The sequence below is a fragment of the Triticum aestivum genome, chromosome 5D (genome assembly GCF_018294505.1).
Source record: "Triticum aestivum cultivar Chinese Spring chromosome 5D, IWGSC CS RefSeq v2.1, whole genome shotgun sequence".
In the NCBI taxonomy this organism is placed as follows: domain Eukaryota; kingdom Viridiplantae; phylum Streptophyta; class Magnoliopsida; order Poales; family Poaceae; genus Triticum; species Triticum aestivum.
Window position 1 is genome coordinate 352,309,328 of NC_057808.1, and position 9,901 is coordinate 352,319,228.

Genomic DNA, 9,901 nt, shown 5'->3' on the forward strand with positions numbered 1-9,901 from the left:
ACATGCGGAGTCCTAGTAGGATTAGGACTAGTGTATCTTTCTTTATAAGTTGAATACAAGTCCGGGTCTTGCTTCCTTGTAAAGGAAATAATCCTCACACCTTTCATCTTAAGCCGGCCCACCAGAGTATAAGCCAGCCTGCTGGGCCTTGGGCCGTGGCGTCCGTCTGATCCGCCCGCCGGGTCTCCAGTGAGTCGTCTGGTCCATGAGCTATTTGACCAATGAGCCGCCAGACCCATGAGTCCGGCCGGGTCATCGGTGAAATGCCAAGTCCGGCCGGGTCATACTTCCGACCGGGTCATACCGCGGGGTATATCCCCGACATTAGCCCCCAGTTTAATTTGGATTTATCCATGTTAAACTGATCCTGCAAAATAACTGAAGAACAAATTTGACAGGTTGTGCTCCGGGTTAAATATTCTTGTAAGCCGGCACCTGATCAACCTTAAGTCCTTGACATTTTCTCCTGGAATATCCGGGTCAATAGGCCATCTTCATAATCCATTTGCTGACATTGGCTCTTATAAAGAAATATTATATGAAATAATCCATTTGAGTCGGTTTCCAAAACTCCGGCTTGATAAACATCTTAGACTCAAGATTCATCTTGTGATCCTCCAGTTTAAAGATGTAGAGGCTGGCTAGTTATAATTGCCAAAATTACCGTCTTGTAAATATTGATAACACCGGGTCATAACTGTTGCCGACGCCGGGTCATTATTATTGGTGACATCGGGTCATGCTTGTTGCAAACACCGGGTCAATCTGGTCTGCTCCAAACTGAGAATTTGAAGATTTTTTCTCCCTTATATGCATATCACCTGTAGCCCCCAAGTCTTAAGAGGAGAGCATAGTGATAACTTAAGACTTGCTTCAATATTAGTGATGCAACCTTGAAGAAATCCGGGTTATTCATCTTAATCATTAGTCATAAACTGAATATTCCATATATGTAGCCCCCAAGTGCCGGGTTGTCATGCTTGCAGCAACCTGGGACTTGTAATTGCCTTATGCTCATAAAAACTTGAACCAGTGTAGCCCCCAAGGGTTGGGTCATTATGCAATAATGAGCAGGGACTTTGTAAATATGATCATGTAAACTTGACCAGCAACGTGTAGCCCCCAAGGGCCGGGTCAGTAAGATATTACCGAGCTGGGACTTTGTATATTATTCATTGATAATAACATCGTATGATGTAATATCCACCATGGGTTTTGAACCCACGTCCACAAGGTTAAGAGCTTTGTACTCTACCAACTCAGTAGTGGATCTTTCAATATAATGGATTAAGGCTTGTGTACCTTGAATTTTTGACAGGAGCAATTGGTAGCCCCCAAGGGCCGGCTCATTTAGAATGTGATGAGTCGGGTCTTCAATAAGTTGAGAAAAAAATGTCTTTACATTAGCCCCCAAGTGCCATGGTGCATGCTGGCCGTGACATGGGACTTGCATATTTGATGTGATCTCAATTTAAATAATGTAGCCCCCAAGTGTCGGGTCGTAAGCCTGCAGCGACTCGGGACTATTTTTTCCATTGTAGAATAAATCATATCCATTGATAAAATAATAGCCATTGCGCCAAAGCGACTTTGAATACCTCATCTGTTGATAAGTCAATCCGGAGTTTAAATACCCGGCGGCTCTTGGCCGATGGCGATTTAATACGCCTCCATTGTAAGCCAGAATTTTTATAACCTGGCGGCTTATAGCCTTTGAGAAAATCAAGAATTGATAACCCTTTTGAGACACCAATTTCAGTCTTTGATGATGGGCTTGAACTTAATCATTTATGTAAGTCATAGCTCTCTAAATCCTGCACAGAGTTTAAACAACATATGCCCTGGCGACTTAACGTTAAAAGCTAGGGCGGGTAACCACCCAAATGTAGTCTTATCCTGCACACAAGTAGATCACAAGATCCCTTGGCGTTTTACCGCAGGGCGGGTCATAATATCTCACATATAACCACTGTGATATTGAATTTGTACTGCTGGTTTACATGACCTGTGCAGTAAGGGTGATAACCCAATCCTTAGAAGCCAATGCTTCCACATAGATGATGATTGTCATAAGCTGGCGATTTATCATTGAAAATCAAGCCGGGTTAAATAACAACCACTCATACACACTTTAGATATGAAAACGAGCTTCAAATAAAATCCAAAAATTGTTTGCAAAAAGAGACTTCAAAATTTTTTAGGCTTCTGATTCGAATACGATCAGAAAACCGTCCCAAAGGGGTTAAGCTAAGATTTGAATACGATCATATAGCCCCCAGTGGCTTTGGCGTTGCCGATCAAGAGGGTACCGACAACTATGTTCTCTTTGGTTCGAATACAACCTATGTTTGAACAGGAAGCCCCCAAATGACCTTGAGAGTTGTTTAACGACGCTGATTCGAATACGATCCATGTCGGTTCCCAAAAGGGGTTGAGCTATGATTAGAATACAATCAAGAAGCCCCCTAGTGAGCTCGGCAGTGTGCGGGTACCGACAGCTATGTTCTCTTTGGTTCGAATACGACCTATGTTTGAACAGGAAGCCCCCTAGTGATCATGAGAAAATCTAACGACTCTGATTCGAATACGATCAGGGTCACACCAAAAGGGTTAAGCTAAATTCGAATACGATCAGCTCCCAATGTCCATTAAAGCAGGGTACCTATGTTTGAGTTGTGCTTTGTAACCGAATCTCTTTGGTCCCTTTAATTTTTCCTGAGAATTCAAATTTTGCGAGAGATAAATTCTTTTTGAACCGGAAATTCTTAAACCGGATATTGAGAGTTTCAAAGTTTTGTGATAAACAAATTTACCTTCAAACGAATTTTCAACCGGATCTGAGAGCTTCAAAACTTTGTGGCAAATAAATTTCCCTTGAACCGGATTTTAAACCGGATATTTAAGAGCCTCGGTGCTTTGTGGGAGATGTCAAGTCTCTTGAGCCGGATCTAAACCGGAATCCTTCTTTTTAAGCCCGAAATTTTCTGACGGCCTTTAAACTTTTCACCAATATGGCGGTAGCCTCCGGGACCGGATTATTTTTCCCTCCAATGACCCGGAGTTCTTGAATGCATTGAAACCAACCAATGCTGCCGAGTCATATCATTGTAGCCCCCGAGTCTCAAGATGACTCGAGGAGTTGGCTTTGAGATTCTCCATATTGACCATAGCATAAGGTGTATATCATTGGTGTTGATAGCGCGATGTGAATCCACAGAAGGTTGAAGTGACTGCGGCGGGTTATAAATGATCCCGTATGAGCCGTGTCAGCAACTCGGCCAATGGTTCCTTCCAACTGGATATTTTGAGGTTAACCAAACTGTAGTGGCGGCGACTTGTGCGCCTGCCCATTGAACCATCCAGTGCACACGGCGGCTGATAATACATGATAATTCGCCTCCAATTTGTTGGAAGAAAACCGGGCTTCCCAAGCAGTGGCTCGCTCATATTCAATAAACAGCTCATGCATACAGGTGCGGCCCAGTGTGTTTATATAGACCAGCCCGCGAGAGACGGATGGTAAAGACGACCGTTGCTTCAGAGGCGGCACAGACAGATGAGCCGGCCGTGGTGTTGTAAGCCGGTCCGGACGGGCGAATCGATCGCCTGCGCGGTAAGCCGCGCGGATGAGCGAGTCAACCACGTTGTGTTGATGTAGTGAACAATTGTCTTGTATCAAAAACCTCGCAAGCCAGAGTAATTGCTCTTTTTAAAGAAAACAATATATAATATATAAAAATTTACTTGATTGATTTCACCTGATATGTCAGGCCAGAAATTATCCACCGCACAGTTGATGATCATCACGGTGAAGCTAAAACCAATCACGGCCGAGTCGGCCGCGGGAGGAGACAGATGAGCCGGCCGCGGCGTTGTAACAAGGTGCGGTCGGGGAGTCAATCGCAGGAGCGGTAAGCGACGCGGACGCCGAGTCGGCCGCGGGGGCGGACGGGTAAGTTGTCCATCACATTGTAAGCCGGTCGCAGACGTGTGAGTTGTCCTCCTTGTTGTAAGCCGGCGTGGTCGCAAGAGACGGCCACGGCGTTGTAAGCCGGCGCGGTCGCGAGAGACGGCCACGGCGTTGTAAGCCGGTGCAGGAGTCCGTTGAGTAACGACAACCACCCTGTGCCAAAAGATGTTGGCGTGCCTCCATCTCCGCGGTATGATATCATTCTTTGTCATAAATAATTGCCCTGCATAAACAATATTGCAGACCAAGGCAAAGATAAACTTGTTCTTTGACAAAAACAACATGTGCTAATAAATCAAACTTGGATGGATATCACCTGATTTGTTTGGACGACGGATGATCTGTTTATCACGACAGAGGTGGCTCAGGCAGACCAGCAACTCAATATAGTTCCGGCGGCTCAGGCAGACCGGCGACTTAATATAACCCCGGCGGCTCAAAATGGCAAGGGCGGCTCAACGCGGCTCCGGCGGGTTGATGTAAATTAAGCTGCACGGGCGGCGACTTGCGCACACCTGTTCCATCAGTAAGCGGGCGCAGACGCCGGTGCGTGATGGTGCTGATGTACACTTCATAGGCACAACATGACACCACCTTTGCTGCACATAAAAATATACAAACCAAAGTAATTGTTCTTTGATGAAAACAATATGTTTAATAAAATAAACTTGGATGGATATCACCTCGCATTTTTTGTCAGACAGACAGAGACGGAGCAGACCAAGTTTCAACACGCAGATAAATCCACAGTTGGAATTATGGTCAACATCCAGCAACCCAGTGCTAGGTCAAATTGCCTGGCATCTTTGACGTGACTCTGGGCAGATTTTATCTCCTCATTGTTTTAATTGGTAAAGTAACAACAGCACCCTGCCCATCTTTTCGTCCTTTTTCACATGGGCTAAACCGTCCGCGCAGGCCGCCGGCGGCGTCTTGAAGCAATGGCCGAGACCTGGTAGGTCAAGGCGGGGCACTGCAGGTAGGCCGTGTTAAGGACGGCTGCAGGAGGCGGCGGCTTGGAAGCCGTACAGCGACTTGCAGCACAGGAACCGACAGCGGAGGCCGGCCAAGGAAACGCAACGACGATGTCTGCTCGAGGTGGGCAGTGGCGACTTGAGGCGAGTCCCTGGCCGCAGTGGCAGCTCGAGGTGACTCGCCGGTGGCGCAGGCGGAGGTCGGCGAGGCAGGGCCGACTTGCGGCAGGGGCGACTTAGCGCACAGTGGCTCATCACAGAGACAACGGCGATTTGAAGACGAGGCCTCAATGGAGAAGCAGCGAGGCAATGGTAGAGGCTGGGGTAGCTTCACGGCGGCAACGGTCTGGTGCAGCGGCAACGGTGACCCGGCGGAAGCCAGAACCGCCCGTCCGCGGAGATTGCGGGCGCAGAGGTCGACGACTCAGAAGCGGAGTCAGGGCCCAAGGCGACTCAGAAGGGGAAGCGAGCTGCTCCGACGGGCGGTGCAGACTGGCGGTTTTTCCTCCTCCAAGTCATGGCCTGTTTCGGTCAATCCGTGACTTCCTCTGGGTCGTGGTGCCCCACTTTTTTTCTTCTTTTTTTTCACATGCTAATCCCACATAGTAGCTTTTTCTTCCTTAATTCTTGAAGAAAAAGCCTCCCCACTATATATAGGGGTGGAGGGGCTGGTTTCTTGCCCTCCAAGTCCATTGGGGCGTTGGCAAAGGTGGGGGAAAGAAATCCCATCATTTCCCTTCCCCACCAATTGTTATCCCCCCTTTTTAGGGATCTTGATCTTATCCCTTCGGGATATGATCTTATTCCTTCTAAGGTGGGATCTTGGTGCGCCTTGACCAGGGGTGTGGGGCCTTGCCCCCACTACCCACGTTCATGTGGGTCCCCCCATGCAGGTGGGCCCCACTTCGGAACCTTCTAGAACCTTCCCGATACAATACCGAAAAATCTCAAACATTTTCTGGTGGCCAAAATAGAACTTCCCATATATAAATCTTTACCTCCGGACCATGCCGGAACTCCTCTGACGTCCGGGATCTCATCCGGAACTCCGAACAACTTTTGGTTAACCGCATACTAATATCTCTACAACTCTAGCGTCACCGAACCTTAAGTGTGTAGACCCTACGGGTTCGGGAGACATGCAGACATGACCGAGACGACTCTCCGGTCAATAACCAACAGCGGGATCTGGATACCCATGTTGGCTCCCACATGTTCCATGATGATCTCATCGGATGAACCACGATGTCGAGGATTGTAGGTGTAACGGTCTGCCCGGAGTAGAGAGTAAATGCTTCTGAAAGACTGTGTCTCGGTCATCCGTTTCTCAAACACCATGTAGTGCGAGAAATCCAACGGAGGAGATAGAGTCTTGTGAGGAAAAGTGCACAAACCTCTGCAGAGTGTACAAACTAATCATGGTTAGCCGTGTCCCCGGTTATGGACAATCTTGAGTCTTTGGTACTTGGATTATCATATTGATCTCATCACGTTACTTTAATTAATTTGTTGGGTTGTTAATGATTATTATTTTGGGATTGAGTTGGAGGAACCTTCTCAATATTTGTCAACCAACTTTCTAGTTCAATAAAATATATTCCTTTGCAGTAGGGAAAAATTGGCTTTACGCAAAAACATTATAACCATAGAGCTTTTCCAAGAGCCATATATGCATGTAGTGATAGCTTTTATTCATCATTATCCTATGGTGTGAAGTTGCCAGTACATTCATTGTACTGACCTATATGGCTGCAACGTCTCATGTTGCAGGAATCTTACGACGAGTAAGTGATACGTTAGGGTTACAATTTTTACACTCAACTTTGTCGTTGGTGTTGATGGGAATCAACAACCTTGTCGTTACTTCCGCTATTTGGATTGAGGTAACAGTATTTATGTTACTTTATACATGTGATTTACCTCTGTTATAAATCCTCGAGTACTGTGTGTGTCAGCATACCGATCCAGGGATGACACTTAAGCACAGAGACTTGACCGTCTGAGGTCGGGTCGCTACAGTAGGATTGTTCCTCGGCTTGCGCTTGAGGATAGAATTTTCCTCCATTGATTGCCCGAAGTGGTCAGCTTTGCTGTATGCTCTTGGGCCCGGTGTCGGGTGAGATAAACGACTCTCCCCGACCTACTCTTGCGAAGACATCGTGCTCTAAATCTGCTGCAGAAACAGCTCAAAACAAAAACAGGGGATTTTGCCATGGTACGGTGGTCAAAACCTTTGGGAGATTATATAATGAAATTTTACCAACCAAAAGAAGTATTGTGCAAGAAAACGGAGTCCGGAGGGCACACGAGGTGGCCACAAGGCAGGGGGACATGCCCAGGGGGTTGGGCGCGCCCTCCACCCTTGTGGATGCCTCGTGTCTCTTTCACTACTGGAATCAGCTAATTTGCCATCTGCCAGCTCTTTGCCGTCTGCTAGCTGACGGCAAAGAAGCTCTTTGCCATCAGCTACCCAAAAGCAGACGGCAAAGAAATGGCAGACGGCAAAGAAGCTCTTTGCCATCTGCGAGCTCTTTGCCGTCTGCTAGCAGACTGCAAAGAATCTTTGTCGTCCGCTGGCAGACGGCAAAGAGAGAGGTGGCCCCCACCCCCCGCCCATTTGGAAAAAACTTAACGCCCCACCTCTTTGCCGTCTGCCAGCTGACGGCAAAGAGGCAAAAAGGCGGACGGCAAAGAGGAGAGTACCTAACGGCCCGTACCCCCCCCCCCGCCCGTTACTCTCTGTTCTCTCCCACTCTCTCCTCCCCGACGCGCCCCGCCACCGGATCCCACCCCGCCGCCGCCGCCGCCGCCCGCCGCCGCCCCCGCCCCCGCCGCCCGCCGCCCCCCCACCCCTCCGCCCCGTCGCCCCCCCACCCGCCGCCCGGCGCCGCCCCGTCGCCCCCCACCCCTCCGCCTCGTCGCCCCCTCCGCCCCGTCGCCCCCACCCCTCCGCCCGGCCAGCGCCACCCCGCCGCCCCTCCGTCGGTGAGCGCCACCCCGCCCCTCCGTCGGCGAGCGCCCCACCCCTGCCGCAGGTGAGCCCCAGCCCTCTTCTCCTTTTTTCTGTTTTTTCTGTTTTTAGTTTAAATTACTTTTAGTTTAGTTTTAGATTTAGTTTAGTTTAGTTTAGTTTTTTAGTTTTAGATTTTTTTTCTGTTTTTTCTGTTTTTTAGTTTAGATTACTTTTAGTTTAGTTTTAGTTTTGTTTTAGGTTACTTAGTGCTAGGTTTAAGAAGAGGAAAAAGGAGAAGAAGAAGAAGAAGAAGAAGAAGATGAAGAAGAAGAAGAAGAAGAAGAGGAGGAGGAGGAGGAGGAGAAGAAAGAAGAAGAAGAAGAAGAAGAAGAAGAAGAAGAAGAAAGAGGAGAGGAGGAGGAGGAGAAAGCTAGAGGAGAGGAGGAGAAGAAGAAGACCACCGACACCCCGACCCCGACCATCGACACCCCGACCCCGACCACCGACATCCCGACACCTGACACCCCGACCACCGACACCCCGACCTCGACGACCGACACCCCTACCCCGACACGACACCCCGACCCCGACACGACACCCCGGCACGACACCCCAACACGACACGACACGACACCCCGACACGACACGACACCCCGACCCCGACACGACACCCCGACACCGACACCCAGAGACCACACCCACCCTTACCCCGACACCGACTCGGCACCACGACCCCGACCCGACACCCCGACCCCGAGACCCCGACCCCGAGCCTGACCCGACACCCCGACCCCGACACCGACACGGCACCCCGACCCCGAGACCCCGAGCCTGACGCGACACCCCGACCCCGACACCGACACGGCACCCCGACCCCGACCCGGCACCCCGACCCGACACCCCGACCCCGAGACCCCGACCCCGACACCCAGACCCCGAGCCTGACCCGACACCCCGACCCCGACCCCGACCCGGCACCCCGACCCCGAGACCCCGACCCCGACCCCGACACGGCACCCCGACACCGACACGACACCCCGACCCCCGACACCTCCCGAAAAGGTGTTCTTTGGCCTTCGAGAAGCCGACGGGGTCATATATTTGTGAATTATTAGTTAGGTCATATATTTTTCGATTTTGTTATGAAAAACATCATATATAATTGTGTTGATCGGGTAGTTTTAAATGTGCAGTTGTTTCATCGCTGCGAGGTTTGGTGTTCGACGACCTCGCCGTGCGTTTGACGAGCTCTGCCCCTTCGTTCGTGGGTGAGCACAATTGACATGTCCTCCTCCCCCATTAATTATTTTATCTATTCCGATGAAACTTGATAGCTAGCTATATATGTGTCTTGAATCATCAGTATACGTAACCAATATGTGTCTCCCGTTCGAAAGCGTCGTAGTTATAAATATGCATGCATTTGCATATTTATAACCTTGATTCTTTCGAATTGTCCAACGCTATCCATGGACAGCCCGAGTATGTTTAGATTGGGTTCGTTTTCCCATATGCTTTGCTCCGGATCCGACGCATAAATTTTGTCAGTGCCTCCCCTGTTGTTCTCCGGGTACACATCCTCTCTGTTTATTGCAGAGACGTGTATCAGGAGAACAGCGGGGAGGTGCTGCCGAAATTTTGCGTAGGATCCGGAGCATAGCATGGGAAAATGAACCCAATCTAAACATACTCGGGTGGGATTAGGACCTATCATTACCTATTAGAGTGTAGGTTGCATGGACGTAATAAAATTGACAAAGTAGATCAACTGATGAATATATACATGGTGAATTATATATATATATATATATTTGTTGTGTGTCTAGTAGCTCTGAAAGTCAAGATGAGTGATCGTGCGTGGATGTACACCGGTCACACTGGTCAGAACAAATGGAGCACTGAATGGTTCACAAAAACCAAGGGGTTTGTGCGAGCCGCATTTGCAAATGGCCAGAGGAAAACCTGGTGCCCCTGTTTACGGTGCGGCAATTGGGAAAAGAGGAC